This window comes from Physeter macrocephalus, chromosome 16, assembly GCF_002837175.3.
Source record: "Physeter macrocephalus isolate SW-GA chromosome 16, ASM283717v5, whole genome shotgun sequence".
In the NCBI taxonomy this organism is placed as follows: Eukaryota; Metazoa; Chordata; class Mammalia; order Artiodactyla; family Physeteridae; genus Physeter; species Physeter macrocephalus.
In genome coordinates, this window is record NC_041229.1 from 11,600,593 (window position 1) to 11,618,239 (window position 17,647).

The following is a 17,647-nucleotide window of genomic DNA, read 5'->3' on the forward strand; positions in this document are numbered from 1 at the left end:
CTGTGCTCCGCAACGGGAGGGGCCACAACAGTGAGAGGCCCGGGTACCGCAAAAAAAAAAAAAAAAAAAAAAAAAAAAAAAAAAAGATATAGTCTAAATCTACCTTCAAGGTAAGGCAACTACAGAAATGAATAGTTACATCAATATGACAAGTGCTATAATAAAGGTATATATATGCAAATTGTGTGAAATCAGAAAAGACAACACAACTACCTCAGCTTACAACAGAAGGCTGTATAGTGAAGAATTTTGATTTGGGCTTTGAAGGACATTACCAGAAAAAAAAAAAGGTTAGGAATAGCTATTTCAAGTAGAAGTAACAACTGCAAAGGCATGGAAAGGTCATGGTCCATTCATGGTTCAAGGGATGTGCCCCATTAGGAATATATCGTACTGATGAGAAGCAGGGAGACTAGGTTGCTCCTGAGGTAGACTAACCTAGAGAAGAGGACCGCCTGACCTCAGGCAATAGCTGTGAGAATAGACACATTCATCAGAGACTTAGCAAGTAAGATAGCCCATGGGACTTGATAACTGATTAGATACTGGAGTGTGAAAGAAAACATCTAGTGGGAATTTGGTACTAGCAGATGCAAACTATTATATATAGAATGGATAAACAACAAGCTCCTACTGTATAGCACAGGGAACTATATTCAGTATCCTGTAATAAACCATAATGGAAAAGAATATGAAAAAGAATATACATATGTATAACTAAATCACTTTGCTGTACACCAGAAACTAACAAAACATTGTATATCAACTATACTTCAATTTAAAAAAAAAGAAAGAAATCTATGTTGATTGTGAGATCTTACCTTGCCTGAATGGATGGTGATGCTATGATAATCAAAATAGCGAATACTGTGGAGCTAGCACACTTGGGTGCAACAGGGACTTTGGGGGTGCGAGGAATGATGGGTTCAGTTTGGGTCTTTTAAAAAAAAATTTAATTAATTTATTTTGGCTGAGTTGGGTCTTCGTTGCTGCGCGTGGGCTTTCTTTAGTTGCGGCGAGCGGGGGCTACTCTTCATTGTGCAAAAAAAAAAAAAAAAAAAAAAAAAAAAAAAAAAGATATAGTCTAAATCTACCTTCAAGGTAAGGCAACTACAGAAATGAATAGTTACATCAATATGACAAGTGCTATAATAAAGGTATATATATGCAAATTGTGTGAAATCAGAAAAGACAACACAACTACCTCAGCTTACAACAGAAGGCTGTATAGTGAAGAATTTTGATTTGGGCTTTGAAGGACATTACCAGAAAAAAAAAAAGGTTAGGAATAGCTATTTCAAGTAGAAGTAACAACTGCAAAGGCATGGAAAGGTCATGGTCCATTCATGGTTCAAGGGATGTGCCCCATTAGGAATATATCGTACTGATGAGAAGCAGGGAGACTAGGTTGCTCCTGAGGTAGACTAACCTAGAGAAGAGGACCGCCTGACCTCAGGCAATAGCTGTGAGAATAGACACATTCATCAGAGACTTAGCAAGTAAGATAGCCCATGGGACTTGATAACTGATTAGATACTGGAGTGTGAAAGAAAACATCTAGTGGGAATTTGGTACTAGCAGATGCAAACTATTATATATAGAATGGATAAACAACAAGCTCCTACTGTATAGCACAGGGAACTATATTCAGTATCCTGTAATAAACCATAATGGAAAAGAATATGAAAAAGAATATACATATGTATAACTAAATCACTTTGCTGTACACCAGAAACTAACAAAACATTGTATATCAACTATACTTCAATTTAAAAAAAAAGAAAGAAATCTATGTTGATTGTGAGATCTTACCTTGCCTGAATGGATGGTGATGCTATGATAATCAAAATAGCGAATACTGTGGAGCTAGCACACTTGGGTGCAACAGGGACTTTGGGGGTGCGAGGAATGATGGGTTCAGTTTGGGTCTTTTAAAAAAAAATTTAATTAATTTATTTTGGCTGAGTTGGGTCTTCGTTGCTGCGCGTGGGCTTTCTTTAGTTGCGGCGAGCGGGGGCTACTCTTCATTGTGGTGCACGGGCTTCTCATTGCGGTGGCTTCTCCTGTTGTGGAGCAGGGGCTCTAGGCACGTGGGCTCAGTAGTTGTGGCGCACAGGCTTAGTTGCTCCGCAGCCTGTGGGATCTTCCCTGACCAGGGCTCGAACCCGTGTCCCATGAATTGGCTGGCGGATTCTTAACCACTGTGCCACCAAGGAAGTCCCTAGTTTGGGTCTTAAGACTAATTGCTGTGGCTCATCTGGGGTCCTAGGCGAAAGCAGTAGACTACATGCAAATATGAATCTGAAGTTCAAAAGGGAGCCTAGTAGTATCGCAACAGTTGAAGCCATAAAGGATGGAGCAGCAGGTCAAGTACATAAAGTAATACCAGAAACATAAACAATGAAGAAGAACCCAACAATTTAAAAGAATATTGCTATACCACTAAAGGTTGGTAAGAGCTGGTGAACTAGTCTTGCATGTTACCTATAGTGCCAACAGCCATAATTCCATATAGTATTTGGGACAGCACCGTGTAGGCAAAAATGACTCAAACGTTAACCATGAATCTTCTTTATTCAACCTTTAATATCCGATGTAAGTGAAAACTTTAATAAGATCTCAGTCCTTAATTATAAAAAAACTCTTTAATTTTGCTTTTAACTGAAGACCATGCAAGTTGTGTTGATTTGCATATGCCCTGTACATAACTGCTGTGACAGTAGACCAGCACCTAGAAGGCAGGAGGGAATGAACCTCCATCCATCTGGAGGCAGTTGAGATACTGTGAGATGAAACTTGTTTTTAAGTGTTTTCAGATTTTGGTTTCAATTAATTCTGTTTGTGGGATGTAGTAATTACATATTCACAATATATTGCTGTAATTACTGACATCTAACATAAAAAAAGTTTGAAATCACTAACAATTATGATCTCAAAACTGCAATTCAATTTTGAAGTTTATATTCAAACCCACATCTGTGAAATGGAGAAAGCATATCTACTTTATAGAATTGTTCTAAGATTTAGAGACGAAGTACATAGTGGTGTGGTACTATCTCATCAACAAATAGGAGCTATTATTACTACTGTTACAGGAAGCAAAGCTGGGCCAAAATCACTTTAACCTATAGTAGAAAAAGATGTCATTTGATGTTTTAAAGAAATAACTGTTCATTTCTAATATCAATATTTACTGTATATGAGGTACTGTAAATATTAACTCATTTAATCCTCTGAAGATATACCCTAAAAGTCAGGTGCTAGTATTATTCTTGTCTTATAAGAAAGCTGGACACAGAAAATTCCCAGAGTCATCAAGTAAACAAATGCTGGAGAAGGGATTCAGTCACTCCCTGGCTGGTTGCAAAATCCACAGACTTGAACCAAGTTCTACTGCTTCTTCATTAGTATCTCCTCAGCTCCTTAAATTTTTAAATTCTCAGTGACTCTACAAGCTCACATACTTCTGCACAGAATTTTTTTTTTAATTTTTAATTTTTTGGCTGCATTGGGTCTTCGTTGCTGCGCGTGGGCTTTCTCTGGTTGCGGTGAGCGGGGGCTACTCTTCGTTGCAGTGCTCGGGTTTTGCATTGCGGTGGCTTCTCTTGTTGTGGTTGTGGAGCACGGGCTCTAGGTGCACGGGCTTCAGTAGTTGCAGCACGTGGGCTCAGTAGTTGCGGCACACAGGCCCTAGAGCACACAGGCTGCAGTAGTTGACGTGCGTGGGCTCAGTAGTTGTGGCTCGTGGGCTCTAGAGCGCAGGCTCAGTAGTTGTGGCACATGGGCTTAGCTGCTCCACGGCATGTGGGATCTTCTGGGACCAGGGCTCAAACCTGTGTCCCCTGCATTGGCAGGCGGATTCTCAACCACTGCGCCACCAGGGAAGCCCATTTTGCATATAATTTTAAGGGGTTTATATCCACTAAAGTCAGGGGCTCTACAGACCCTAAGTTAAGTACCCCTAACAAATAGAAACTTACATTATTTTACTTTGGCTGAAACAAAGAAACCTTTTCTTAAAACATAGCTATCAACAAAACACAATTAAGCTTAAAATGACTTGAGTCATTCTGCTTTACTTTAAAAGTATAGACAATATACTGTTAGTATAATAGCTAACATTTATTGAAAACCAGGTATTACTTCAAAAGCACTTTTTATGTATCACCTCGCTTGATTCTCACAACTCTATGAGGTAGATACTTCTATAACCCCCATTTTAAAGATAGGGAAAATGAAGGCAGGAATATTTAAATAAGTTGTTAACTAATGTAACAGTAACAAATAACAAGTAACAGCTGGGATGTATATTCCAGAGCCTGTTCTCCTAGCTACTACACTGTAATATCTAGGTGTAGGCATGCAGATGGGGAATTCTGATTATCCCATGTTAATTATATTACATAATGAATGGGAAAGCACTCTGTAAATGAGCAAGGATCATGTATTTATTTTTGGGTGCTTATCATTAGAAACTTAAAAAGAAAAAAATCAATGGTGATATAAAGACAGGTAACCTACAGGTAGTTATAAAGTTATATCACCTACAGGTGATATAAAGACAGGTAGTTTGGCTACCACAAACTTTCCAGTTTGGAAACTATCTCCTATACCACCTCCAAATTTGCTCTGCTGTTACACAGGGATGCTAGCAAACATGATTCTTCCTATTAGGATGCTAAACTAATAGATTATTTCCCTTTCCTTCTTTTCTTCTCAAACCGTGGATTGTTGTCCCTCCATCCTAATTACACTGCAGTAACTGGGGCTTGCTTCAACCTAATTCCTTTGCTGCTTGAAAGAAAAAAAAAAATCCCCCCAAGAACAGAGGGAAATCCGTCGCAAAATGCTTTATTAGTGTTCAGTGGATAAACTTGCCTTGGATAAGAGATCCCCAATAGCCAACATCAAACATTTCATTTTTTTCAGGCCCATCCACATGTCTGTTTCTTTCACCTCTCCCTGTGCCCTGACATACCCCCCCCTCTGTCCGGGCAGAGGCCCCTAATCTGGAGGTCTCTGGCGGCAACCAGCCTCCAGCCAGCCCCGGCCAGCGCGCGTGCCCTGCGCCCCGCACGCTCCCCATCACAGCCGCCGCCTAGCCGGTTGTTTTCAGGACACCCGGCTACCTGGCCGTCTCTGCTAACGGTCAGCGCAGGAGTCCTCAGGTCAAGTTTCGCAGACAGAACCTCAGAGTCTGCCTAGTGCCTTACATCTAGGAGGCAGTCAACGAACGCCTGAGGGAAGCTGAAGAAGGGGGCAGATGCACTCTCAACTTCCCCACCTGGGTCTTGCCTTAGTCTCTCCACCCCCTTTTCCTCCTCTTCTCTCGCTTCCAGCTCAGGTGTATTCCCTCCTTTCCCCGCCCCCCTGTCATCCCTACCTAGAGAGGGTCCGCCGCCGGCTGCCGACTCGGTTCCTGCGGAGCCCCGGCTGCTCCAGCTACTGGACCGCGTCTGTCAGCAAGCAGGCAAGGTCTGGAAGGGCGTAGCCTGACCCCACGCTCGGGGCGACCGGCGCCGCCAACCAATCAGAGGCAGGCGGCATAAGCCGATATGACGGCAGATCGCGTGACTTGGCCGCGAGGGGCTCTCAGGGGTCACGTGGGCGCCGCGCGTTCCGACACGCCCCCTTCGTGCCCAGGGACTGAAGGGAGGAGAGGACCTGATTTAGGTACTAAGGTGCTGGAGGGTGGAGTTTCAGGTTGTATTTGTTTCTCTGCTTTTTCACTGGCGCTGGTGTGTGTAGCTCAAAGTCTTGTACGGAGCAGGTTTACGTTATTTATGCAAACAGTCCTTGCTCTGCATTGAGGGAACTCGATAATACTTCTTTTGAAATGCATGTTGGAAGCATTTTCTACTTAAGAGAAGGAGGCGCAAATACTTGTTAGACAACTTGGTAGTACGTATTTCTCAACCCCAGCCTGCTCTCTTCTATAACACTGAATGGCTAGAATTTGGCTGAACCAGTTTAGGTAGGTGTTGAAATGCCAGAAACCTTTTCGTAGTACAGATAAAGCAGATCTATGCAGACTAAACGGAAGTATCTGTAGATTCCTAGAGGTTTGCTTTTGCGCGCGTGTGTAGTTTTTATTTTTGTCGTTAGCTTTTCTAAATATGAATTGCAGTGGTCACACTTGTAAATAAACCTTTCTGGAAGCCTCAGAGGAGTGGTTCTCAAAGTCCAACCAGCAGTGTCCAACAAATTTAGAGTTTCCTGGAAACACAAGTTCTTGGGAGCCACCTCAGACCTGCTAGATTAGAAACTCTGGGAGGACCCCAGGACGCTGGGTTTAACAAACCCTGGATTGATTCCCATGTTTGATAAAGTTTGGGAGCCACAGTTCTAGTGAATTTGACCATCAGAAGAAAATCCGAAGAAAGTCCTTTGATTTTGTTCCCTCTAGAGTGATAGATAGAAGAAAATCCCGTAGAGTGAGAGATGACTAACTTTAGAAAAGAATATTTGTTTCCTTATAGGATCATCTGAAGTGCTGCAGTGTAAGGGGAGAAATTATTAGACTCTAATCATGAAAACCTTTATATGAGTATTGTTTTAAATATCTGTGACTTGCCTCCTACTTTCTTTTTTAAATTAACATATATTAGTTTCAGATGTACAATATAATGGTTTGATATTTGTATATATTGTAAAATTACCTCCTACTTTGTAATTCACATTTCTTCACTTTTGTTTCCTTTGTTATTGTTCCTATTTCATCCTTTAATTTTTGAGGTTAAGATTTTTATGTTCATTTCTGGGGAAAATTAAAATGTGGTTTAAAGGTGTTTACCTATTACCAAGTTTCCTGATTTGTGATTTCTGTAGGGTAAATCTCACCTGTGTGGTTGGTTAGTCTACAAGTATATTTATCCCCTTTACTTGAATTAACTTCAGATTTAAAAAAATAACAGACTTCTCTTGAAAGATTGGGAAATTGTTACATAAATTAATAGATTTATGAAAGATTGGGAAATTAAATTACATAAATTGATAAAATTTGAGTCTGCCAAGAAAAAGAATTGTTGTTCCTATGAAAACTAAGAAGAATGCTTCAGAAAGACCAGATAAGGATGAATGCTAATAAAATACACATCGAATTGGGTGTGGGTCAGGTGGTTGTAAAAGTCTAGAGAAATTTTTAAAGAGATGTGCATTTTGTTGTATATTTCCTTCTCAATTTTAGAAGTGTCTGTGTCACATTATCCAGGCATGTTTAAATTTTACATTAAGTATTTATCTCCCCCTCCTCAGTAAAATACTTGTTGGTTTTCTGATCATACTACTGCTATTTCCTTTACTAATAGTTAAGGTAAACATTCCAGAGTGGTTTTTTGATGAAATATTTAAAAATGATCTCCCATGTAGGGGATTGAGAGGTATAAACTATTATGTATAAAATAAGCTACAAGTATATATTGTACAATGCAAGGAATATAGCCAATATTTATAATAACTATAAATGAAGTATAACCTTTAAAAATCACGAATCACAATATTGTACACCTATAACATATAATATTGTACATCAACTGTACTTCAATTTAAACAATAAATATATACATTATATGCATAGAATCACATTAATTATAAGTAACCCAGAACTGTTGACAAGAAATTAATACTAAAATTAACTAAATTTAGACCTTAAAAAAATTATCTCCCATAATAGGAATTCTAGTGCCTCATAATTTTTAGCATCAGATACACAGAACATATATCTTTTGTGTATCTGAAATATCTCATCATATTAGGAAGACATTTCTTGTACATTTTTTTTCCCTCTGACTTCTGTTGTCCACAGTGGAGAGCATGCCTCAATTTCGGTTTTTTACTGAAATGTTTTTGCCTAATTAGAAACTGAAACTAGAGAGTTACTTATTGAGTCAATCTTTTTCTCAGGTGTTGTCTTCTCAGATTTTTATTGTCAAAAGCATTTCTTGCATGCCTGCTAAGAAAAGACCTTTGTACTCAATGCTCTGTGAAGTACTACTGCAGAGCATATTGAAAGCTCTGGAATGCTTAGGATAATAAGTACCATGGCTTCTCATATTTCTGCACTGTGGTATCCCTTATGCCCAAGAAGAAGGTGTAAAGGAAGAAGAACAGCGGCAGCAACAACAATTACAGTAATATTAGCAGCAGTAAGCATATGTATAGAGTTGTTTAGTACAAAAACATGGATAGAATGATTGCTGAAGAAGTAAAGTCAGTGACGTTAAGTTTACTTTTGGTTGTGCAAGCTTAGTTTTGATAAGATTTAATCATCCTAATCTAAGAAGAAAAGGAACCATTATTCCCCTGAGAGCCTCCCTATGATGATATTTTTTTCCTAGACCTTCTAGTGTTGTGATGTCAAATATGGTAGAGGCTAGCTATGTGTGGTTAAATTTAAATAAGTTAAAAAATAACAAATTCGGTTCCTCAGTTGCACTAGGCAGATTTCGAGGGCTCACTGGCCACTTGTGGCTCTTGGCTATCATACTGGATCCTGTAGGAATCGAACATTTCCATCATCATTGAAAATTCTGTTGGGCAGCACTGTTTATCTTCCATGTCTCTACTTTACCTTTCTTTTGTCCAAGAAGAAGGTGTAAAGGAAGAAGAACAGCGGCAGCAACAACAATTACAGTAATATTAGCAGCAGTAAGCATATGTATAGAGTTGTTTAGTACAAAAACATGGATAGAATGATTGCTGAAGAAGTAAAGTCAGTGACGTTAAGTTTACTTTTGGTTGTGCAAGCTTAGTTTTGATAAGATTTAATCATCCTAATCTAAGAAGAAAAGGAACCATTATTCCCCTGAGAGCCTCCCTATGATGATATTTTTTTCCTAGACCTTCTAGTGTTGTGATGTCAAATATGGTAGAGGCTAGCTATGTGTGGTTAAATTTAAATAAGTTAAAAAATAACAAATTCGGTTCCTCAGTTGCACTAGGCAGATTTCGAGGGCTCACTGGCCACTTGTGGCTCTTGGCTATCATACTGGATCCTGTAGGAATCGAACATTTCCATCATCATTGAAAATTCTGTTGGGCAGCACTGTTTATCTTCCATGTCTCTACTTTACCTTTCTTTTGTGTGTGTGTGTGTGTGTGTGTGTGTGTGTCTGTTATAGTTATAATGACTACTTTAATATTCTTGTTTGCTAATTCTAACCCTTGTGTCAATTCTTTTTTTTTTTAAATTGAGATGCAGTTGATTTATAATATTATAGTGGTTTACATCAGCACTGCTGGTGTAGTGGTAACATGCAAGAGCCCCAATATTATTATATTAGCTTCAGGTATACAACATGATGATTCAAAATTTTTATAGATTATACCCCATTTAAAGTTATGAGAAATATTGGCTATATTACCTGTGCTGTACAATATATCCCTGTAGGTTCTTTATTTTGTACATAGTAGTTTGTACTTCTTAATTCCATACCGCTATCTTGCCCCTCTTTCTTCTCCCCATTGGTAACCACTAGTTTGTTCCCTATAACAGTCTGTTTCTTTTTTGTGATATCCACTAGTTTGTTTTATTTTTTAGAGTCCATATATAAGTGATAACATACAATATTTGTCTTTTTCTGACTTATTTCATTAAGCATAATACCCTTCAGGTCCATCCATGTTGTTGCAAATGGGAAAATTTCTTTTTTTTATGGCTGAGTAGTATTCCATTGTGTGTGTGTGTGTGTGTGTGTGTGTGTGTGTGTGTGTGTGTGTGTATCATATCTTCTTTATCCATTCATCTGTTGATGGACACTTAGACTGCTTCCATATCTTGGCTGTTGTAAATAATGCTGCTGTGAACATTGGGATTCATGTATTTTTTTCTAATTAGTGTTTTTGTTTTCTTCAGATTTATACCCAGGAGTAGAATTGCTGGATGGTATGGTGGTTCTATTTTTAGTTTTTTGAGGAAACTCCATACTGGTTTCCAAGTGGCTGCACCATTTTACATTCCCGCCAGCAGTGCACAAGCGTTCCCTTTCTCTACATCCTTGCCAACATTTGTTATTTGTGGTCTTTTTGATGATAGCCATTCTGACAGGTGTGAGGTGATATCTCACTGTGGTTTTGATTTGCATTTCTCTGATGATTAGCAATGTTAAGCATCTTTTCATGTGCCTGTTGGCCATCTGTATGCCTTTTTGGGAAAAATGTCTATTCAGTGTCTTCTGTTCTTTTTTTAACCAGGTTGTTTGTTTTTTGATATTGAGTTGTTTGAGCTGTATATATATTTTGGATATTAACTCCTTATTGGTTGTATCATTTGCAAATATTTTCTCCCATTCAGGTTTTCTTTTCATTTTATTGATGGTTTCCTTTGCTGTGCAAAATCTTTTAAGTTTAATTAGGTCCTGTTTGTTTATTTCTGCTTTTGTCTCCTTTGCCTTAGGAGACAGATCCAAAAAAATATTGCTACGATTTATGTCAAAGAGTGTTCTAACAATGTTTTCTTCTAGGAGTTTTATGGTTTCTGGTCTTACATTTAGGGATTTAATCCATTTTGAGTTTATTTTTGTATATAGTGTTAGAGAATGCTCTAATTTCATTCTTTTACATGTAGCTGTCCAGCTTTCCCAGCACCACTTATTGAAGAGGCTGTCTTTCCTCCATTGTATGTTCTCTCCTCCTTTGTGATATATTAATTGACCACTGGTGTGTGGGTTTATTTCTGGGCTCTCTATTCTGTTCCATTGATCTATGTGTCTGTTTTTGTGCCAGTATTATATGGTTTTGATTACTGTAGCTTTGTGGTATAGCCTGAAGTCAAGGAGCATGATACCTCCAGCTCTGTTCTTTTTTCTCAAGATTGTTTTGGCTATTTGGGCTCTTTTGTGTTTCGACACAAATTTTAAAATTATTTGTTCTAGTTCTTTGAAAAATGCCATTAGTATTTTGATAGAGATTGCATTGAATTTGTAGATTACCTTGAGTAGTATTATTAATACTACAATATTAATTCTTCTAATCCATGAACACAGTATATCTTTCCATCTGTTTGTGTCATCTTCAGTTTCTTTCATCAGCATAGTATAGTTTGCCAAGTACAGGTCTTTTACCTCATTAGTTAGATTTATTCCTAGATGTTTTATGCTTTTTGATGTGGTTGTAAATGGGATTGTTTCCTTAATTTCTCTTTCTGATAGTTTGTTGTTAGTGTATAGAGATGCAACAGATTTCTGTATATTAATTTTGTATTCTGCAACTGTACCGAATTCACTGATGAGGAGACTAGAGAATTGTTTAAAAGCCTTCAAATCTAGTAGTAGTCTGCATTCAATCTGCTTTGCAAGAGTCTTTATTTGTCTCCACTTTGAACAAAATGAAACTGGAAATCCAATGCAAAGTACTAGAGGTACAGTCTATACAAGAAAGACTACTCAGAACTCCAGTCAGAAGAACCATACTCAAAAGAAAGGGTTTAATGACTGGGGAATAAATATTTAGTTTAAAAATAAAATTCTTAAGGTATACATATTGATAAGAATGTAAGCTAGGCTTCATGTGACAGACACCCAAAATATTAGCGATTTACTCCAGAGAAAAGTTTATTTTCCTTTCACATAAAGGTGTAAATGAGCATAGTTATCTATGGTAGCAAATAAACCCTCAAATTATAATGACTGAGACACAATGGAAATTTATTTTTCACTCATGTAACAGGTCAAATGGATGATCCTGGTCAGTGGGTAGCCCTCCCCCACATGGTGATTCAGGAATCTAGGCTTTTCCATCTTGTAGCTCTGTCATTATCATAACTTTCTCCATGTTAAATAGAGAAATAGGAAAGAGGGTATGAAGCATGCATAGCTTTTCAAAGACCCAGTCTAAAAACTCCACGCATTACCTCTCACATTTTGTTGGCTACAGCTCAGTCACATGACCACATCTAACTATCAGGGAGGTTGAGAAATATAGTCTTTATTCCGGTAGTATATTTGTTCAGCTAAAGTCAGAGTTTCCATTTCTGTAATGGTTACCTATTACTTTGTAATAAATTACCCCAAAACATAAAGGCATGGAACAGTAACCATTTGCTTCACAATTTCTGTGGGTTGAGAATCTGGTTGCAGCCTAGCTGGAGCCTCTGGCTCTGGATCTCTCAGAGGTTACAGTCAAGGTATCAGCCAGGGCTGCAGTCATCTCAAGGCTGTATCTGGGGAGGATCCCTTCCAAACTCACTCAGTTGACTGTCAGCAACCTCAAAGGTTCTGCTTCTAAGCTCACGCACACCGCCATTTGCAGCTGCTAGGTTCTCACTGGCTATCCTCAGAGAGATTGGTTTCTTGCCATGTGGGTGGTGAGAGATGCTCTTTGTTCTTCTTTCTTTACAAAAGAAACAAAAGGCTTAATGTTGAGTCACTTGCCCTAAAACTGCAAACCAAGAAGGAATTGCTGTTGCAGCCCTTCCCAGGAGTAGAATTTTAAACCAATCAGTCTGGAATTTCCTGGTCAGCACTGGTGAGCTAATCTGCCTAAGACCCACCCCTCCCCTCTTCCTTCCCCTAAGGGAAGGTCACCTTGCCTGAAAAAACCCACTCTTTTAACTTCCTTGTCCCACCCTCTTTCTGCCTATATAAACCTTCCATTTTGGTTTTTTTGTTTTTGTTGTTTTTTTTTTACAGTCTAGTGTTTATGTTACGGCAGTTACACTTGAATTTCAAAAATTTAAAACATAAAAAGTGGTTAGGGGCTGCCAGCTTAAAAAAAATGCACAACGTGAGAGCTGTGGGTTAAGTTTTATTTGGGGCAAAATGAGGACTATAGCCCGGGAGATAGCATTTCAGATAGCTCTGAGCAACTGCTCCGAAGAGGTAGGGGGGAAGGTCAGTATACACGTGATTTTGTTCAATCAGGAGTACATGCAAACAAGCATATATGTTTTTGCAAAAAGTTTCTGCTAGTCTTGTGATGGTACTGCTAGTCATGAGGAGCAGACATGACCATGAAGGATTTTAGTGCTTTTCTAGATATGAGGAGATATAAGAATTGGGCTCATGAAGTCATCTCCTGAAAATATCTATCTGAAGATCTGTTCTGCCAGTTTTTCCCAGAGCACAGAATGCCTCATTTCTGCTCTCCACCCTGAACTCCTTTCGGGGGGTATTGAAAGTCAGCCGCTGCAGCAGCTGACATGATTTAATCCTTGTAGAGGTAGTTGGCACCTGCCAATTTGTATTTGACAGGACTAACATTTGTATCAACAGTTGATAAATGTCTAAGATTGTTTATCATACAGCAGGGTACAATGGTAGTGTTAATGCCAACAGGGCACTATGGAAATTAGTCTAAAAATGATCATTTATCTTTATACAAGCAACAACACTTGCTGCTGTTTTAGAATTTGGGGATATAGTCTGCTTCTAATGCTAAGCAGTCCTTGAACATTTTTAATGTTATACAGTGTTATAGTAATTAGTTTGGCAAATGTTTCAAAATAAAGTAGAAATATATTCATAACATGACAGAAATGCACATCCTGTTTTGTTTTCAATAAGAACCATAATAGGTACAGGTCAGAACTCTTCCCTATGTGAAATAATTTACACATGGATGAGTGCTACAATATCACCATCTAAAATAATCACTAAATAGGGGCTTCCCAGGTGGCGCAGTGGTTAAGAATACGCCTGCCAACGCAAGGGACATGGGTTTGATCCCTGACCTGGGAAGATCCCACATGCCGCAGAGCAACTAAGCCCCTGCACCACAACTACTGAGCCTGTGCTCTAGAGCCCGTGAGCCACAACTACTGAGCCTGTGCTCTAGAGCCCGTGAGCCACAACTACTGAGCCTGTGCGCCTAGAGCCCGTGCTCCACAACAAGAGAAGGCACTGCAAGAAGCCCGTGCACCACAACGAAGAGTAGCCCCCCCTCGCCACAACTAGAGAAAGCCCGCGCACCAACAAAGGCCCAACACAGCCAAAAATAAAAACAAATAAATAAATTTATATTTTTAAAAACTTATTAAAAAATAAAATAATCACTAAACACAATTCTTTTTCAGAAATAAGCAAAGGAAAAACCTTCCATTTTGTACAACTCCTGCGAGTATCTCTCAGCTGGCCAGATGAGATGCTGCCCAAATTCGTGAATTGTTTAGTAAGCCAATTGGATCTTCAAATTTACCAGGTTGAATTTTGTTTTTTAACAAGGTAGTAGTTGAAGGAGCAGTATCCATAAAGAACCCTGTGAATTACAGGGAATGGAAGCAATGCTGCTTCAGAACCAGGTGATAAAATGAGGCTGTTGCGAAGGAAGAGATCTTCCTCTATCCTTCTAGGTTCCTTTGGCTGGTCTAAGAATTAAAGTGACATGAAACAGATTAACAGGGAAAAATCAAACAAAAGTTTAATAACGTGTACACATGGGAGAGACCCAGGAAATCTGAATAACTCACCAAAATGGCCAAAGTCCTCACCTTAAATACCATCCTCAGCCAAAGACAAAAGATGTTAGAGGTAGTGGTTTTAGGACTGCAAAGGAGAGGAAGGCAATTCACATGGACATGGAAAAGCAAATGATAGGTAAACAAACGCCTTCTAGGCCATGCCACAGCAGAACATAACATCACACCCATAAATTCCCAGAAATAACTAAGGGAGACTTTGAGTGAGACCTACGGTAAAGGAACAAATAATCTGTTTTGAACTATTCATGTTGAGGTGTTGGCGTTCATAACCGTGGACTGGTGAGGCCTGAGGAAATTTGAATCGTAAATACAAAATTTGACTAAATAGAATTGGAGCGCAGAGAGAATATTGACTTTGTCTAAGGAACTCAAAGCAGCTTCACAGCTTAAGTTAAGACTTTAAAGAGAAATGGGAGTCACCCGTGGTCAGGTGATAGATGTGACTAGAAGGTCAGAGGAGCTGCCTCTGCAATGGGTGACAAATCAAAGCATGTAGCATGTTCTGGGATGAGAAAATGGGACTATATTGTGGCTAAAGCCGAGCATCGTTTTATAAACGAGACAGAAGGAGGATGGGCTGCGTGAGTTCTATTTGTTGGAATTCTTTGAGGTCTGAGATGAATTTCTCCATGGGGGAATTTAATTTGCTTCTGTCAGGCTTCTGGGGATTCTGCTAATCCAAGATCACTCTAATTTCAACTCTCATTTTGAAGTGTTTAATACCACCAAGATGACAAGGATTTGGCCTGAGAGCTGGTGTTCAGTTCTAAATTCTCACCAGTGATTCCCTCCCTTTGCTGCATTCACCTGAGTGTGTTTCTTTCCTTTGGAGTCCCCTGGGGCTGGAGCTGAGGAGTGGGAGGTGGGGAGAGATATTTTCGTGAAAAAGTTTACCCAGATACCTAGGTCACCAAATAATCAGAAACAGAATGAAAGTCATCTTTCTGATGAAAGAGGCTGGCATTTTATTTACTGGCATTTTTCTCTACTGAGAAAACTATTTCCAAAATCTTTGCTTTAGAAAATGTTGGGTAAGGGAAAGAACATGGAATGGCTGGTCCAAATGTCAGAGAGCTGGGTTTTTTTTTCCCCAAACATCTTTTATTTACTCACTGCTTTGCTTGTCACCAATGGACTTTAAATGCCAGAGCTAATTTTTAGTCTGGTCCCTCGTTCAGTGACATTGAACTTCAATTGCCTCCTAGTAAAAATAGAACACTAATACATACTGTATTCATTTTCAGCAGCTGCCCTAACAAAGTACCACGCATTGAGTAGCTTAAAACAATAGAAATTTATTGTCTGACAGTTCTGGAGGCTAGAAGTCCACAATCAAGGTTCTGGCAGGGCCATGCTCCCTCTGAAACCTTTAGGGAAGAGCCTTCCATGCCTCTTCTAGCTTCGGGTGGTGGCCATCAATCCTGGGTGTTGCTTGCCTTGCAGTTGCCTCACTCCACTGTCTGCCTCTGGTATTACATGGTGCTCTCTCTTGTGTCTGCCTCAATTCCCCTTTTCTTATTAAGGACAGTAGTCATATGGAATTAAGCACCCGCCCTACTCCAGCATGACCTCATTTTATCAATAGTTAACATTTATCTACAGCAACCCTATTTCCAAATAAGGTCACATTCTGAAATACTAGGAGTTAGGACTCCACCTCTCTTTTTTTGGAACTCAGTTCAACTCATAAAACATGCCTTTTAGGTCACTCCCTTCTGTCTTCCTCAATACACACCATGCATATCTTATATGCCTGTTATAGCACTTGTCATTGTTTAAAATAAACTATTATTGACATATAGCATACATACAGATGAAAACATAGAAACTGCAAATGTACATCTTGAGGAACGATCACAAAATTAACACACACATGTTACCATCACCCAGATAAAAAAGAGGACACTACCAGCACCCCAGAACCCTCCTCGTGCCCCCTCCGAGTTACAGTCCTTCCTAACCAAAGGTAGTCACCATCCTGATTTCTAATATTATAGATTTGTTTTGCCTGTTTTTGAAGTTTACGTGATTAGAATAATTCTGTTCCTATTCTGTCTTTTGTGTCGTTTATTTGATAGTATGTTTGTGGGTTTACGCAAATTGTCAGTGTAGCAATCCTTTATTTTCTTTTCTGCATAGTAGTCCATCACATGACTATATCCTATTTATTTATCCATTACACCGCTGATAAACATTTAGGTTGTTTTCAGTTTGCACTCTTACAAATAATGTTGTCAAGGACTTTCTTACATACATCTTTGATACATGTAAGTATGCATTTCTATTTTGTATATCTGTAGGAGTAAATAGCTGGATCTTAGAGTTTATATATGTTTGGCTTGAGTACATTACTGTCAAACAAGTTTTCAATGTTTGTAGCAATTTACATTTCCTCCAGGGGTATCCATTTGTCTATCCTTGTGCCAACAACAGTAGCATATAAAAGTGTCAGTTGCTCCAGATTCTTCTGCGGTACCCAATATGGGATACTATCAGTTTGTTAAATTATAACTATTCTTTGGGTATATAATGGTATTTTACACAGATACTGGTTTTAATTTAAACTGCCTCATTGACTAATGTTTTCATGTTTATTGGCCATTTGAATATCTACTTTTTTGATGTGCCTCTTCTGACATTTCACCCCCATATTTACCTACTGAATTGTCTACATTAAAAAAATTACTTGGTAGCCAAACTTTATATATTCTGGATATATACTTTTTCAATTGTATGTATTGCAGGTATCTTCTCCCAAACTGTAGCTTGAATTTTGTTCGTCTTAATGACATCTTTTGATATACATCTTTTGTTCAATTTATTCCTAGGTATTTGATTTTTATGCTGTTTCAAATGATACGTTGCTCAGTTTTTTTTTTCTTTTTTTAAAATTGAAGTATAGTTGATTTACAATGTTGTATTAGTTTCTGGTGTACAGCAAAGTGATTCAGTTTTATATATATATATATATATATATATATATATATGTATATATATAGTCTTTTTCATATTCTTTTCCACTATAGTTTATTACAGGATATTGAGTATAGTTTCCTGTGCTATACAATAGGACCTTGTTGTTTATCCATTCTATATATAATAGTTTGCATCTGCTAGTCCCAAACTCCCAATCCAACCCTCCCACCGCTATTTGGCAACAAGTCTGTTCTCTATGTCTGAGTCTGTTTCTGTTTCATACATAAGTTCATTTGTGTCATATTTTAGATTCCACAT

At 38.5% G+C, this 17,647-nt stretch overlaps 1 protein-coding gene and 1 long non-coding RNA gene across 3 annotated transcripts in view; one reads left to right on the forward strand and one right to left on the reverse strand.

The window, feature by feature from the left end:
- Positions 1-5,485, reverse strand: part of SC5D (sterol-C5-desaturase) — a 12,710-nt gene extending 7,225 nt beyond the window's left edge. The window contains exon 1 of the mRNA XM_007116374.4: positions 5,384-5,485. The gene's annotated coding sequence lies outside the window, so the exon portion shown is untranslated. The remainder of the gene's footprint in view (positions 1-5,383) is intronic.
- A 126-nt stretch (positions 5,486-5,611) lies between these two features.
- LOC102993987 (uncharacterized) overlaps positions 5,612-17,647 on the forward strand; it is a 94,345-nt gene continuing 82,309 nt past the window's right edge. The window contains exon 1 of one of the 2 annotated variants that reach the window (XR_003683576.1): positions 5,612-5,673. This is a non-coding gene — a long non-coding RNA (uncharacterized lncRNA). The remainder of the gene's footprint in view (positions 5,674-17,647) is intronic. The other variant, XR_008619657.1, reaches the window with a different exon arrangement.